The 18,261-nt window shown below is 37.5% G+C and overlaps 1 protein-coding gene across 2 annotated transcripts in view; it reads right to left on the bottom strand.

Moving 5' to 3' along the window:
* Nucleotides 1-18,261, bottom strand: part of LOC147834029 (uncharacterized) — a 1,152,336-nt gene that overhangs the window by 680,611 nt on the left and 453,464 nt on the right. The gene's annotated exons all lie outside the window — the stretch shown is intronic.

The following is an 18,261-nucleotide window of genomic DNA, read 5'->3' on the forward strand; positions in this document are numbered from 1 at the left end:
ATTTTTTATTACAAAAGTGAATTTTGTAACTAATGGTAGGGGTGTTACGTTATAGAACGTATTAATTATTTGTTTGCTAATTTTATATATATAAATATTATATATATACAGATTTGTGTTTTGTTTATGCATTTGGAGCTGATGTTGTGTTGTGCGCTGTGGAGCATGCGCAGCTTTCTCTCTCTCTCTCCCCCTCCCTCTAGAGCTGCGCTTGATTGCGGTCCAGCCGTGTTGCGTGTGGGAGCGTATATAAGCTGGAGGAGAGGAACAATGGGGAGATCTTTCTGCTCGGTGCAGGTCGCAAATCTCCGTCGTCGTCGCTGCTGTTGTTCTGAGCGTCTCCTATCTCCTGCCCCAAATTGTTGGTTGACTTGGTGTGAATAGATTGATTTCTGTTACTAATTATTTTCTTAAACGACTTTCTGTGAAATGTGAATCTATTGGCTTTTCTGATTAAATACCTATTTATATATATTAGTTTTGGAGAAACAGAAGCGGTAGGTTGGGAATCGCCATTTACTTTAAAACGTTTTCTCCTGGTTTGTGGTAGCAAGGGAGAAAGGGAAGTTTGTTGTAATTTTATTTGGGGTACTTTTATTTGAGCAGGTAAGTTAGATTTATTTCCCCGCAAGTTAGATGTCTTTTTGTTTATTATTTTGGCCTGGATTCCCTTCCGAAGAGATGCTTCTATCTTTGTTTTCTAAGTAAATAAATATTGTTACTACTTGATCAGCGTTGTGATTATTGTGAGTTGGGACAGGAGAAGGGGAAAACCCTAAATTGAGTATTTGAGTTTCTCTTTATTTATTTTTTTTACACTTGTTACTGTTCCCACCAACCCTAGACTGGTCGGGACGTAACAAGTGTGTAATGGTTACGATCATGTTTATGACAGATTTATGACAAGTTGTCTTGATAATATCAAGTTGTCATGACAAATACCTCACAAACTATTTTATCTTTGCATTTAGAAATAGGGCGCAGTAGGTGGTGCTATCTCCTAACAGCAAGGTCACTGGTTCGAGCCTCTGCTGGGTCAGTTGGCATTATTGAGTGGAGTTTGCATGTTCTCCTCATGTTGGCTTGGGTTTCCCCCACAAGTCCAAAGACATGCGCTATAGGAGAATTTGGTAAGCTAAAGTGTCTGTATGTGTGAATGAGTGTGTATGGATGTTTCCCAGGGGTGGGTTGCAGCAGAAAGAGCATCCACTGCGTAAAACATATGCTTGATAAGTTGGCGGTTCATTCCGCTGTGGCGACCCCAGATTAATAAAGGGACTAAGTCGAAAAGAAAATGAATGATTAAATTTAAAAACGCATAAGATAGCGATTGACACTTGTCATATAAGCATGCATAAAATCTCCTTCATATTCATGTCATGTCACGATTATAAAAGTGCAGTCCTCTGAATTCCCCCTTCAAGTAAAGTGCTCCAGAGATCTGTTACATTAATGCAGGCTAATGCAGAGACGCAGGAGAAACAAGTCATGAATTATACAAAAGCGTCTTCATCATTACTGTCGTCGATTCCACCAGCCGTTCTAATGTCGGTGAGCAATGATGACACCAGCCCCCATTTGTACCTCATTTTTAAACAGTCACTTAACAGGGCAGCTAACATTCAAGGAGCATCATGTCCATGGAAACTTGCTCTGGGTGTGTGTACGTGTGTGTGTGTGTGTGTGTGTGTGTGTGTGTGTGTGTGTGTGTGTGTGTGTGTGTGTGTGTGTGTGTGTGTGTGTGTGTGTGTGTGTGTGTGTGTGTGTGTGTGTGGTCGTTGGCTGCCAGCTCGGTTAAGTGCCCAGCGGTGGCGTGGATGAGTGGTCAGGTGTGAAATTACAAACTCTGCCCAGAATCCCATCAGCTGTTAATGCACACCCACATAGAGCAAGCTGAACTACGCCGCTCCACTCGCAGCTAAACCAATAGAACGAATCAAACACCAAAATACCAAAAAGCACTTGGTTCTGAGACTTGTACAGCAAAACCACAACAAACGCAGATGCAGGACGAAAGTAGATAAAGCTGATGTTGGATTGCATTTGAAACGGGTTTGTCATAAAGAGATGATGTTATTAGGAGAATGAACACACATCGGTTTTTGTACAGTGTATGTGACATGGTGTAGGCGAGAAAAGACTTATTTGCAGCTGCATTTCCTGCCTTCATATTGTGTCAGAGCCAGCATTTCGAAATAAGCAGACATGAATATGACTGCATTTTAATTAAGAGAAGGAAACTCTGGATTTGAGAAGTAATTTTTTTGAAGCGAACAAACATTTGAAAGGAATCTTTTTTTTGCAGAAACGTATATGTATAGCGACATGTATATATGTAGAAACATGTATAGCGATTTTAAATATTAAGTGATGACTGTAGAGTTTAGAAAAATGTGTGATGACATTTGCCAGAATCATTTGAACAAGGATTTTTCAAAGGTTTTAAATAGAATTAATCTACAAATGAGGTAAAATGTACAAATAATATATTGTTTGTGAAACAAAAAATATTCATTTACTTTACAATAATAATTTTTAAATAATAATTAATTTGTTAAAATAAAATAAATAAATGAATACTTAAAATAATCATTGATTTATTCATTCATGAAAAAGAAAGAAAGAAAGAAAGAAAGAAAGAAAGAAAGAAAGAAAGAAAGAAAGAAAGAAAGACAGAAATACATTCAACCAATTCAAATAAAAGCCAAGCATCAAATATGGGAATGAAAAAGTCAAAACTGCATCATTATTAAGATTTTTAAATATAAAAGAAGACACATACCAGACTAAGGAAGACAACAGAGACAACACAAATTGTACGTTCAACATCTAAAACACACAATGTTTAATCAACATAGCAGAAAACACCTCCATGTAAAAAAAAAAACACCTCTGAAGACACAATTTGATAGATTTTGTTTTTGATTTTGATAGATAGAACTCTGAGTACCGAAGTAGATAAAAATAAAACTCCACCTCCACACACCTTTTTACCACAGATTTCTGCTTATGTTGTCATCCTCGCTTTAACTTTATTCTGTTCTATAAACAGCACCTCTTAACTCCTAACAGCAAAGGAAAGACCCCAGAGACGGCAAAACATGGAGGTGAAAAAATCTGAAAGATACGAAACAGGAAAAAGACTGAGCCTGAGAGTCTTAAAAAAAAACAAAAAAAACACTTCCTTCGCCCTGTGTTGTTGCGACACACAGCAAGTTTGCAGACACGTGTCAGAAAAATCATGCATCCAGAAGAAATAATGACATCACAGATATGAAAAGAGCATCAGGGGCGTTAGCAATAATAGATCACCTCGACGCTGACAGCATTCGAGTTTAAACAGGGTTGCAGGGCACCAGAAACCAGCCCTTTCTTTCTGGCTAGCAGTCATATTTGACTCAGATCCGAGGTTTGCACACTGAGCAAACACACACACATACACACACGCATACAGTACACAAAGTGGCATGACAATGAGCGAGGCTGGTCTGTTGTCACTCCATTTAGCAGGCAGATTCTCCATGCTGCTTTCTTGTCATGCTTTCCCAATGTTGTCACACAACGGTTACTGTACACTGCGCTGCTAACCATATGTAACTAAGACGTGTCAAATCGGACCCCCGTGACTGTAACTCAAACCCACGCCCACTCAGATGAGCCACGGCTATGGAAAGAACATGCTTGTGTGTGTGTGTGCGCTGGATTTTGGCATTACTTGTCTTTTTCTCTGACTCCTTCTGTGGTTGGTTTTCATTCGGAGACCACTTTCACTTGACAGCCCTATAAACAGGCTCCCACCCACAACTAAACAGCCACCCGCTCACCGCCACGCGCGCACATTTCCACATTTCCTTTATATCCTCTTTCCATACCTCATTCATTTTTTTCGCCACCCAAACATACCCTCTCATTTCATCGTTTCCAAATAGGCACGCTGAATGGCTCTTTATCTCTTTTGTCATCTTACAAAAAAGTGGTGCTACGCTTCCTACAAAGTCTATCATGACTTCTTCATCACAGCCTCTTTTTGAGGCTGCTTCTGGAAAACTGAATTTTCGAATGGCTTTAAATCGTTCTATGCTTTCTTTGTGGAGCCTCTATTGCCATTGTCGCTTTTAATTCTGCCTCTCTCTCATTTGAGTGCAATTATGCTCTTTTTTACTTACAGAAAATGCTGTACAACTGTATGTGATTGTGGCATTGGATGGTAGTGCTTATTGTGTGCACTATATTTACTGTGTGATACACAACATGAAATAATACAGCTCCCAACTGTTGGGTTAAAATGTAAAAATGTTTTTAAAGGGTCACGAAACACCAAAACACATACTTTGAGCTGTTGACAGTCATATGTGTCCCACGCTGTTAAAAACACTATTAGGTAACATATATTTCACTAAAAAGTGAAAATGGTTGTTTTTGCGTTATTCGAGCAAATTCGTACTTCCGGTTTCTGGACGTCTGTACATGGGAGTACCGTATTACGTCTGCGAGTGTGCTGCATTAATGCATGAGTAAGGCTTGGTTCAAACCAATCAGCACGCTCTATTGTGCAACTTCATTAATATTCATTAATGTTACAGTGTAGACGACAGATACGCCACGTTGTGTTGGCAAAACAAGCGTACAGTGTTGCTTTTATAATTTGCTGCAGTGAAGGTTTTGTTTTCATTTTCTCTCTATGCAAGCACAACTGGACTCACATGTGGATTACAGTGCACACGACGCGCGACAACAATAACTTGCGTTTCTAAGGAACATTGTTTACCCGAGATCCGGATTCGCTGCTCGTCTCCTCTTAAAAAAAACGCGGTTCTAGTTGCTGGTGATTGTCCTGTCTCTACAGATTTCGTTAGTGAGCGACCAGTGGCCTTTGTTTATTCAGTTTGTTCGTATCGAACTAACTATTACACCGAGTGTTAACATGTTAGCACCACAACCAAACTATTATCGTTGTGTAGGATTTTCTCCGCATCTTGTGACCGGAATACCTGACGCTACCTGACGAGTGCATCTAAGTTTCTGGGTAATGCGGAGAGTTTTTTTTCTTCTTTTATTCGCCATGTGGTATCAAACATTGCATGAAAAATACACGTTTAGAGCAGTTCCTCAAATCAAATATCTCGTTTGTCACAAGGGGCATGAATGAAATTACGGAATGAAAGAGTCAATTTATTAAAGTCCACCATTTAATACTTTGGCAAATAATTTGATTACAGATGTCCATGTAAACACAGTCACTTTCTCCCCTTTGTGTGTGTGTGTGTGTGTGTGTGTGTGTGTGTGTGTGTGTGTGTGTGTGTGTGTGTGTGTGTGTGTGTTTTGACTCTGAAACTCAGCGCATGCCCAAATCGACACTCCCATATCATCCCTCTTTTGCTTCTCCGACACTCCCCCCAAAACAGAGCTGGACACGCCCACTTGTCAGACTTTTTCCAAAGTAGAGGTGTAAAAACACCCTGCTAAGGGGGTTTCATATCCCTTTAAAGGAGTCGGATGATGCTGCCTCCTGTTGACTTGCAAGTTAAAAACAGGTAACTGTTTTAACACCAGAAAAAAAAAAAAAAAAAACATCTTGAAATTAAGTCCTTTTACCAACAGTTGAATTTTCAACATCAAAAGTCATCAGAGCAGAGATCAGCAGAGATTTATTCACAGTAGAGGTGCCGATGAATCTTAAAAAAATCTCATTGAGTTTGAGACTTTAGTCTTTGAAACTTTACATACTAAATTGAATTCATTTATTTTCTTTTTCGGCCCTTAATTAAAATGGGGTCGCCTAAGTGGAATGAACTGCCAACTTATCCAGCATATGTTTTACGCATTGGATGCCCTTCCAGCTGCAGCCAATCACTGGGAAACAACCATATGCTCTCATTCACACACAAACACCACAGATAATTTTAGGAAACCCACGCCAACACAGAGAGAAAATGCAAACTCCACATAGAAATGCCAACTGACCCAGCCAAGGCTTGAACCAGCCACCTTCTTGCTTTGAGGCTATAGCGTTACCCACTGCGCCACTGTACTGGCCACTAAATTAAATTGTTACAATAAATAAATTAATTAATTAATTAATTAATGCAAAATTAAACAAACAAAGAAACAAATAAATTCAACCATTTTTAATAAAAGCCAAGCATCAAATGTGGAAACATAAACACATAAAAAATTGCATCATTATGATTTCCGAATATTAACAACAGATACATACCAGATGTATTTATTTATTTTTTTGTTTGTGCTTGTTTATTTGTTATTCCCAGATATGGGTTGCGGCTGGAAGGGCATCTGCTGTGTAAAACTGTGCTGGATAAGTTGGCGGTTCATTCCGCTGTGGCGACCACCAGATTATGTTGTGATAGTTAATATTTCTGCGATACATATTGCAATATGGGCGAGGCAGTGGCGCAGTAGGTAGTGCTGTCGCCTCACAGCAAGAAGGTCGCTGGGCTACAGGTTCGAACCTCGGCTCAGTTGGCGTTTCTGTGTGGAGTTTGCATGTTTTCTCTGCGTTCGCGTGGGTACATGGTACATGGTACATGGTACAGGTAAATTGGCTAGGCTAATTTGTCCATAGTGTATGAGTGTGTATGGTTGTTTCCCAAAGATGGGTTGTGTCTGGTAGGGCATCCGCTGAGTAAAAACGTGCTGGATAAGTTGGTGGTTCATCACGCTGTGGTGACCCCGGATTAATAAATGGACCAAAAGAAAATGAATGAATGAATGAATGAATGAATAAATAAATAAATAAGTTTCAAATAATGAAATGAAAATTATGATGTTCAAATATGAACAACAGATATATACCAGACTATGGAAGATACCTAACTGCTGGTTAACTTTTTATTATTCTTATTGTTAACAAGTATTAAATTGTTAACCAAACAGTTGGTTTTGTTCATGTTTGACTTGAATCATTGTTGAGAACTTGATGATAATCTATAAATGCACAACACATCAAACCCTGAAGAGATGAGACCTTTTGAGTATCTCTTTATCTTTAGTTATACCCCCATGTCTCTCTTTTTCATAAAAACTATCATGTTGTATGATTGGATTTGATGTTATCAGGTAGTGGTACATATTTTATGTACTTCAAATACGATACACACCATGAAAATTGTATTAATGAACTTTTTTAGAAGTATTTGCCCCAACACTTTGTACTATGTTTTTCTCAGTATATTCATTTATATTTGACTTTTAAATGTTATTGCAAAAGTGCCTAACAAGTCAAGCTATGCGATTTAAAATTCCATACAATCATCATGGATCCAAACCATGACCCTTACCCTTGTCTGTTCACAATTTCATGATTCTGAATTAACTGAATGAATAAATGCTTGATCTTGACATTTAATATGAAACATTAAATAGAAAAGTGTCTGCAAAGATGCAAGGTGATTAATGTTTTGCTAAAACACACGAATCAAAGGACCGACAGCACATTTTGGAAATTAAATTTGCGAAAGTAATTTTACAAACCCGGAAGTCACATTAAACACAGCTAAAGTTTCCTCCTTAATTTATCAAATATATTTCAGTGAAAATATGAGGGATGAATTAGGGGTGAAATAATATCCCATTAACATAAGTCATATCCGAAACAAAACTATATACTCATTCTGAAATATACTTGTTAAAAATCATTTCGAATATTATATCTTAAATTAATAAACATTTATTGCTAACAAATTATTTTAACCTTGTGTTTTAAAGGACAGTGCCAAAATATAAGAAAAAAAAGTTTAAACAATTAAAAACTAGACTTTGCATTTCAGGGCTGCAATAAGTAGAAGGGCTAAGTATAATCTGTTAATTTGTCATCAAAAGATAAATATATGCCTCATGAGTAAAATGCATGATAGTCAATGGAATATTTATTTGCTTTTGTTTTTTGTTTTTGTTGATATAGAATTTTTTTAACAAAACAAAAAACAAGCAGAAAATTAAAACAACTGTAATTATAATTAACTGTAACAACTCATAATTCGCTCATAATTAAAACTCACAATGAGATAAGTTACATAAATACTTATACTTTGAAGACAAATGTTATCACAAATCGTGTAATCCACCCTCTTATGCCACATACACAACTTTACATGTATTTATTTAAAAAGTCTTGAATGCATGTTGAAATTAAAACAGTAAGATTTAATTCTCTCTCAGTTTCCTGTCTTCAGCATTCATCTAGTTCATCATTTGTAACGTTCACTCAAATATCTGAAGCTCTAAAGACCAAGCACAGCTGCCAAATGCGGCTCTGATCAAGATCCACTCATTTAAAACTCTTTCATATATATATAACCTACAATCCACTAATAAGCATGTAAATAATTACAGTCCTGCGGAAATCAATTATCTCTGCATGAGATAGCAATTAGAGTACAAGTTCTCTCACTTTGTCAGAAGGTATGTCATAATATAATTGACATTATATTGCCTCAATGTGGAAAATCTTGTCCAATAACTGATAATAATTCGTATTTGCAAGCTGATAACCTATATATAAATTAGAGATGTCGCAATACTCGTTCAGTACAACCTTCACAGTTCAATAGGCATATGGAATTTTTTTTTTTTTTTTTTTGCATTTAAATTAAAATAATTGTATTTTGCATTTTCCCTGTTCCTTTAATTATTCTCTGAACTGGCTCGGTGCACTTAACAATGTATATCTATGTGCTGAAACATGGTTCCCTACAGGTATATATCCTATCAGTGAGCACTTAATGAAGGGATGCTTTCACATAAAAAGGAAAGAGACGTAAGCCACATGTCAGAGCGCAAGCGAAAGCGGGACCAAAAGCCCATGTTGCTACTTCTATTTAGGATAAATACAGAGGTTTTGCTATTTTAAACACTGAACTCCAAAGCGCAAAGATCTGAACCTCAACTGATCAGGTGAATGAAAGTTATGAGATGCAAATTAAGACTTGCTTCTCAATGGTAAAACTTTATTATGACCAATAATTAAACCAATGAGTCCACCTTGAGTAATGAATCAGTTATCCCTTAAAACTTAAACATAGTAGAAACTGTGCTATTACAATAATAAAGAAATATTTCATAAAAATGATCAAATATTTGACTTAAACGCTCTGCCATGATGCTTTTTGATTAACGTCAACATCGATTACATGATTTTTGACCTGAACTACATAGCACATGATGGCACCCTTACAAGGTGGTTCAACAAATGAAACTGAACTTTAAATTGTCAAGCAAATGTCAGCCAGTTAGATCGCTCCAAGCTTTACCCTGAAGCCGATGCTAGCCATTGAGCTTTTGCAACAATCAAAAAATAATGTGATTGTCTGTTGGCCTCTGCAAAGTGTAGACGCTCATCATGAAATGAGCAGAAACCGTGAAGTGCGCAACCGCGACAAACCTCATTGCATTCCAGGTATATGTGGTGAAGATAACCAAGATGAGCAGTAGCCATGGAAAAGTCTCGACTTGAGCAGGACTCTGACAGTGAGTACGATTTTTTTTAGCCTTTGTCTTTAGTTTGTTATAAAATTTCCTCCATGAAATGGTGTTCTATGTACTGATGATGTATGCATTACTTTTGCACAAAATATCTGTTCACGTTATATTGTTAGTAGAACGTATCTCTATAAAAGTGTTAACTGCATTTATTTAGAACTAAAACTAGCCTGTGCTAATGTTACGTTATAACAAAATTAAAGTGTTGACAATGCCTTTGTTTTGCACTAAATTTTAGTAATGAAATTAGTATTAGAATAAATAAAATAAAATTAGTAATAAAATTAGTAATGTTGCAATGTTTTTCCAATTATGAGCAGTCAAACAACACATGTATATATTTATTTCTCCAAATTAATGACAAATTGTGGCATGTAGCTGATGGCATGGATTTTCTGATAGATGTCTGAACACATACAGGATAGACATGGGACGATAATTGTTTTCGAGGTATACCATGGGTTGGAAAAATCAAGGTTTTAAAACCAACAAAATTTTCTGCTATAACATTTTTATGGTATGTGTAGGATTTTTTATTTACATTTTTTTTTTCCTTTCGTTTTTTAGGACAACAGTATCGCTAGCAGAAAAGATATCCAAAGATGCTGTTTTAAATGGTAAATAAATCTGTAAAACAAATGAAGACAGCAGAAGTCAATGATTAATTTGAAATTGATTCATTCATTAAAACATTCATTGAAACATTCATAAATGTTTCTCAAAATAAAATCTATTGTGTTCGAAGGGGAAAAAAAGTTTTAGAATTTTACCCGGACATTAAAAAATAATATATTTTAGAGCAGTAGTCACAAACCGTAAAACCGTGATATTTCACGATTCTGAAATATCATTTCAGAATATACATTATATCAGAATCTTACACCGGCCAATGCCTAATACAGGTATCCTTATGTTTTTTATGATTATTAATAAAGTTGAATATTTAAGAGCCTAGATTATATGATGACCTCAGTGTCATCCCACTTCAGAGTAAAACTGGAATAATGTGTATGTGATTGCTTTTCTGTATATGATTTGTTTCCTCAGGATCTACCCAGACAGGTCAGAGGTCATGGAGACCACTTGAGTGGACCTGGACACTTGAAGAACTGGAAACAACTGTATATATATATATATATATATATATATATATATATATATATATATATATATATATATATATATATATATATATATATATATATATATATGTGTGTGTGTATTGTTATTTGCCCTGTGTTAATTATGTCAAAAGTGATATTTCTATTATAAGTGTTAAATATTTTAAAGTTAATTTCTTTGTATATAAGCTGCCAGTTTGGATGTAGATTACACCGGTTTTTAACCAGTTTTGATAAAGATAGCTGCTTTGCTTAGGAAACAGATTGTATTTTGAGTGTGTGTGTGTGTGTGTGTTTGTTCTATTCCTTTGTGGATCATTTCAGATCTGGGTTCAGCTCTGAACAGCCTAGTATCTGTCTGACGTTTGTATGCTTGAGATATTGAGATATTTTTTGAAGTTGTACGCACACACCCACATTGAAATGTTATTTGTCAGGTTAAAACACCCATATACACAGACACAGTAAATTACATGATGTAAGAGTATAATTGTTGATGTCTTGAGTTTGTAAGCAGTGCAGCCTATGAACTCATTTGCAAGTGTTGAAGCTGGCTGGTGAAACTGCAAACTATCTTCAGTAAACTTCTTTTATTTAATCTCTGACTCTAGCTGTTCTTCATCTCTCAGACTGGCAATTTTGGGGTTAAAACTGTGAAATATCCCTACATTGCAAAACATTTGCATCTTGTGTTTTATTGATGACATCACCAGAGACTTGTCGACGTCGACTTTAATAACATAAAAGTCGACTTCCAAAGATCTATCTAGTATATTTTTCTCCTTTCGTACTCAACTATCTCCTCAATGTTTTCTTTTTGTTGCTCTTTTTTCCAGCTGTACATTTCTCTGCTTCGGTTTCTTTTGTCCCCCAGCCCCTGACCACAAACAGCCTCAACAGCCAGCAGCCGCATCTCCCTCTTCCCAAAGAGGAATTTCACTTTCCATCTCTACACTTTCTCTTTCTTTTTCTCTCTCTCTTTCGCTTGGAATCAGACTTGTCCCTCTGCTCTCAGTAGTAGGTTAATGGGGTGTTGTAGATAGTTGGCTTGCCCTCTGGAGCATGACATCTTTTTCTCACACCTGGCTCCAGTACCCAGCGGCCCCATGCTATAGCAGACGTGCTGCTAGTTTTCCGGCTGGTTGGGCAGGCCAGTAGCCTCTGATCCACAGTCCCCTTGGCCAGCCCAAACATCCGCAGCCCCTCGTATATAACTGACCAGCAGCGCCCCAGAACGTCATGGCTGAATGGCCTGAAGCTTTCGAGAGGGATTTTTGCCTCTGGCTTGGAGTGAACCGCTGAAAGAAAGGTTGATTCGGGCATATAAATGTGTGGGTACAGTGTGCGGTAGTTAATTGGGGTGTGTTTGGCGGTATCTTTGCATGTGAAAGAGAGCAAATGTTACGTTTAGCCTTGGGTGTTTTCTGGAAACGGCTCTAGCTGCATTGCTCTAGTTGGTTTGCATGGAGGGTAAGGTTAAGACTGCGAGCACACAAGTGGGCGTCGTGACTGACAGATTAACGGTTTATTTTGCATTCAGATATTTCTTTGAAAAGCTCAGAGCTCAAGAAAGAGAGTCTGGTCCTTGTGAACTGTGCAGAGAATTCAGAAGAAAGCCAAAAGCTAAATGTATTTACTTCCAGGAGCTGGAAAACACCATTTTTCAGGAGAGAAGACAGTGGCTGTGATCGGAGATGGTAGTCATGCAGAAAGTTATTTTCACAGGTTCATTTGTGTGATAAATCTTTCTCGTACACACGTGTGGGGTGGGTGAGAGTGGGTGATAAGACACGAGCCACTTCCATTACTGCGGAGTGTCCTTTGCTGTCTTTCAAGTTCACACTAAACTTTGCAGGACTAACAAAGATCTAAACAGCAACAGGAACGATTTATATGATGGTGCAATAGTTTTAGTTTACAGACTGGTAATGAAATTGAATGTGTTTGTGAATAATTCTTAATCATTTGTTAATAATTCTTTACTGACACATCTATGGTCAAAGTGGACTTTTTTCCTTTTTTTTTTTTTCATTTCAATTCAAATATTTAAGTATTTTGACAGTGTAGATAGACTTGATTATGCCAGTCAAAAAGGTTTATGAGTTTTTTATTCAATTCACTATGGTGAACATTTACAGAGTTTTTACTTCTACAACATGACAATATTATAATTAGAGCATAGATCGGGCCCAACAAATAAACCTGACCCTAGCCAAGCCTGTGCACCTTTTTCTGAGCCAGACCCTGTCCAAAATTTAAATTATCTTTAAACAGGAGCCCGATTTAAACCTGACTATTTTTTAATACATGGACCGTTATAGCAGATTATTCAGAATGGATGGTAACAATACGACACTGAAGGCTGACTATCATCCTTTCTGTCATGTTTTTTGCTATCACCTCTTTCACACCGCACACACAGCATCCATGTTAACAGATAAGAGCTTTCAAACACATTGAATGACAGTAAATAGTCGCAGTTTTGCACAATAAGTGCATCGAACAAGAGAATTGCTGTGCATGACTAGACCCACACATGTGTTTTTTAGGCCGACTTTGCTAAAATATTTGTATAATATTTCTAATTATGGCATAGCTTTCCACCCAATTAGACTAATTAAGTGTTGACTTAAAAAAAATAAATAAATAAAAACAGGCCGGGCCTGAGGATTGTGGCAGGATATATTGGGGGACCCAATCCGTGGGTCAAAGTCTGGGCTCGGGCAGAGAATCTTAACTAAATATAAATATAATCATTTCTGTCCCAAATGTCAAAGTTAGTATTCCAAAAGCAAAGACAACATTCCAACTGTTGCTATTAGCTTTAGCTTTATTAGCTTTAGCTAATATATATATATATATATATATATATATATATATATATATATATATATATATATATATATATATATATATATATATATATATATATAAATAAATACATACATAAATACATAAATAGTTAATAAGGCACATTTGTAAGAATAGTGGTTAAGAAGTCTACATAAAGGGGATTGAGTGTGCAATCAATCAATTAATCAACAAATAAACAAAAGAGCAAAAAAATCAACAAATTAAATTAGATAAATTGGGTAAATAAATGCTTGTTTTTTAGCTACTTAAGTGAAGTTTTATAAACTAATTTTGAGAGGAGCATGTGATATGATTGAGCACTACTGGTCACTCATCTGTAATCAGTAATAATCCAATCAAATTGATCCTAGCTTACTATAAATGGATCACTTTCTCCTTATTGCTCTTTCTTTTGGAAGAATCCCCCCTTCCACCCCATCTCCTCATTTTCCTCCCTTTTCTAAAGGGGCAGCTATCGAAACCTACCTGATCTCAGATCCCCTGATATGATTTGACCGGGCGGGTGCCCTGGGCTCAAATATCTCCGAGCTCAGGATTCTCTCCCGGGACAGCATGCCAAACCTGCTATAAATGCTAAGCATAACTAAGTGGGAATTAGTTATTAAAATTACCAAAGCCTTAAAGTAAAAGAACTACATACACATATCCAACATACTGTTGGATAAAAAATAAATAAATAAATAAAATCAGCTACAAGGTCAATTCAAATGATGTACATCCATTTGGTTGCAAACGGAAATGAATGAGTAGCTCTAACACAGATGAAAAACCTTCTGGTGAAATAGATTATTATTTTTATATTTGTGGTCTCAGAGACTCTGGTGATGTGGTATTAAAAACAACAGTAATTTTGAAAAGAAAACTCCCATTTTCTCTGCAAAACCTCTAAATGGGGTTACTCTGACATGGTAAAAGCTCAACAGGCTGATGTTATTGATGCTTTCTCCTTGAGTTTTACCACACAGCACTTATAAACTTCTTATAAGTGTGACTAGAATGTTATGCCCCAAATAGTGTTTTTTGATTAGGTCCTAAAGTAATACAGCCTTCCCAGTAGATAAGAGTAGATAAGAACATTTCATAAAATAATACAGTGTGTGTGTGTGTGTGTGTGTGTGTGTGTGTGTGTGTGTGTGTGTGTGTGTGTGTGTGTGTGTGTGTGTGTGTGTGTGTGTGTGTTTGTGAATTTCTTTGTTTACTGAAGTCACTCTAATGGACAGTCAACCTTCAATATTATAATGATTTTGTAATGGGAAAATGGTTTTAATCGAGTTTTTCTGTCTTTAGGCCTATTTGAATGGTAATTGTTTTTTCAGGGGGATGTAGGGGATTTACACTATTGACAGGGAGTAGGTAGTAATTTTATAGCCAATAAAATGCATAATGTTGATGCTATGACCTGCTTAAAAAAATCCCAGACCAAATTACCAACTGCTTTTAGCAAACATTGAGGTAGTGTGGTGATTTAATTGCCATCAAAATCCAAATCTGGACAAAAATGTGGGGACAGCTGTAGCCTAACCGTGCATTCACATAAGGCTTCAGTGTCAACAATTGACAGAGGGCATGTTTGAAGTTGGGGCTGACGCAATCGTCATATCAGAGTCAGCCAATGAAATTAGTCCTCAACTGACTACTATCTGAGCTGGTGTATTTGCATAAAGTAATCTGATTGGCTGACGCATCCATTGGCACTAGAAAAGTTGAGAAATTCCCAACTTATGCAGCAAGCAACGTCACTGAAACGGAATCGACGGATTCACAATGTAGTTCAGCAATGCCTGATGATATTAAAAATATAAACATGATATTGATAAACGATAATCATGTAAAGCTTGTAGTTGGTCACTTCTGCATAAATAAATGGTTTTAGTCACATCACCTCTTCTGTAGGAGTCATAATTAATAATTGATGAATGATTAATTGATTTATTTTAATTTTAGAAATGAATTAAATATTTACCATAATTAAATAAAGTTTGATCATTCAGCTAACTGATTATATGAATGAGTGGCAGTTGAACATGGGTGAGCCGGTCCTAAGGGACGGGCTTACGCCGTTCGGAGGGGAGGGGTCAGCTCGACCGAAAGGGAGTCGGGTCCAGATGCCCGAGCCCGGAGCGGCAGAGACGGGCGCCGCGAGGTGCCTAGTGCGGTGATTCAAACGAACCCGGAGATGCCGGCGGGTGCCCTGGGAAAGAGTTCTCTTTTCTTTGTGAAGAGCAGGGCGCCCTGGAACAGGTTCGCCCCAAGAGTGGGGCCCGAGCCCTGGAAAGTGGCCCGAGCCCTGGAAAGTGGCTTCTAACGGCGTCCGGTGAGCTCTCGTCGGCCCTTGAAAAGAAGAGAAGGTGTAAATCTCGCGCCAGGCCGTACCCAGATCCACAGCAGGTCTCCAAGGTGAACAGCCTCTGCCGTGTTGGAACAAGGTAGAGTAAGGGAAGTCGGCAAGTCAGATCTGTATCTTTGGGATAAGGATTGGCTCTAAGGGCTGAGCCGGTCGGGCTGAGGTGCGAAGCGTGCCTGGGCCTAAGCCGCCCTGAGGTGGCCTGACCCCTGTTCCCGAGCAGTGGGGGTGCGCGCACAGCGGCGCGCCACCCCTCTCTCCCCCTGCCGTGTCCGCCTCGGGCCTTTTTGCGGTTTCGACACTATAGATTACTATAGATAACACTATAGATTAGTGTTCACTTACGTATTGAAATTTATAAATCTTACAACATTACTAAATAAAATATTCATATAACTTAAATGCAGTAGTGACACATCTGAATGGGTTGTAAATACTAGGAAATATTTAGTCAACTGTCAACTTTAGTCAACTTGAATTTGTTAAGTTCATTCAACTATATTATCGCTTGTAGAAACTACTCAACACACTTGCGATTAACCACTTGACACCCTTTCTTAGTTTTTTTTATAAGTCCAACAAATGAGTGTGGCATTGTTTGCGAGAGCAGTGCGAGAGGCTGGGAGAGCAAAACTTTTTTCAGTCACATTGTACCTTTACATTTTATTTTACCACCTCGGAAGTTATGTTTGTTGTATTAGAAAATACACCAAAGATGACAATTAATAAACCCAGTAATTATTTAATTTAACTCAATCTCCTTGCCTACTTAATGTTTATGTTACCTTGCTAATCTCAAGAAGCTAATATGAAAGCATTAGCTGCTACAACTTCAGTTTCTCATCAAATCTTGACCAATCAAATGCTCTATAGGATCTAGCACGCCTGCCCTCTTCAAGACACTTCTCATTTGCTTTTCATTTGATGCACTAAAGCTCGCCCACTCTCACCAGCAGAGCTGAGGTAAAAAATAAATAAATAAAAAAATGTTCGCAATTGGCAGTCTTTTTGTTGTTATTTTTGTTGTTTTTTTTAAGGGGAGGGGCTACACTATGTCCCGGACTATGTCTCTTTTCGTGTTTCGGTTGAGATTATTTCAAACATCGAATAAAAATGCACAATTTAAAGCACTTCACTGGACATTTAATGGAGCATAAATATTTATAGAGCGTGATTGTGAGACACGTAGCTCTGAATTTGTCTGAATACATACACAGCAAATGCATCTGCAAGCATGTGATTAATCACTGAGGAGTATGGAGATTTTTCTTTTACAGACGTCACCCATGAAATAAAATTCCCATCTGAATAGTTGATAGTCTCCACAAAACACCCTTCTCTCTATCTACACACACACACACACCAGATCTGTCACTTACTGGGCCATTATGAGGTCATCAGAGGCAGAGATTCAATTTCCCCTCATTATGATTCTCATGTAAATGGGTCGTCACCAAGAAGTGAACCAAGTAAGATGTGTGTGTCTCTGTGTGAGTGCATATTTTGACTTACAGTTTTCTAGAACAAAAGAATAATTGGTGCTGTGATGAAGCGAGGCACTTAATCCTTTGCATGTTGAGGGTCAAACCTGAAACAAACACATCACGAACGGAAACTCACAAAGTCAGAAAAAGATAGAGCACAAAAACTAGCTGCGGTTTGAGCACTGTGTGAGAGAAGTGAGAGACTGCTAAAATGTCACTTGGCAAGTCGCGTAGGTGTGAAACGATCACTGTGGTTCGACCATTAGCACCTCTGCTTGTCACTTTCACACACATACACTCACGGGAACACACATAGGGCCACACAGTCACCAGACGCAGAGAACTGCTACATGAGGGGTCACAAATATCAGTCCTAAGATTGAGATGTCATCCTTCTGCCTTAAAGGGGTCTCGACATGGGTTTGTGTATGTGTGTGTGTATGTGTGTGTACGTGTTTTTGTGACATATCAAGAAACAAATCTGTAAAATGACATGGGTATGACACAGGTATTACAAAAAGGAGGTGAAATATTAGGACATTGGTGACGTCCTCATTTCTCAAAATGCTTATGAGTCCTACAGAATGAGTCTAATCAGAGAGTAAAGCTGCACGCAGTCTCCTGTGATGGTTGGGTTTAGGGGTAGGGTGGGGTAAGGGCAATATAATATACAGTTTGGACAGTATAAAATGAATGTAAACCTATGTAATTTCCCCACTTTTCACAAAAAACAAACGTGTGTGTGTGTGTGTGCATGCTTGCGTATGTGCATGTGTGTGTTTGTGTGTATTTGTGTTCTTTGAGGATGAATTATCAAAAAAAAAAATCACAACAAAAATATGCAGTATATGCCAAAATATAATAATTAGTTTTTTTTTCATTTATATAATGTTATTTTTACCTCTCATTCTGACCCTCTTAGTGAAACGGCCTGATTTTA

Source organism: Danio rerio, chromosome 14 (genome assembly GCF_052040795.2).
Source record: "Danio rerio strain M-AB ecotype USA chromosome 14, GRCz13ab, whole genome shotgun sequence".
In the NCBI taxonomy this organism is placed as follows: domain Eukaryota; kingdom Metazoa; phylum Chordata; class Actinopteri; order Cypriniformes; family Danionidae; genus Danio; species Danio rerio.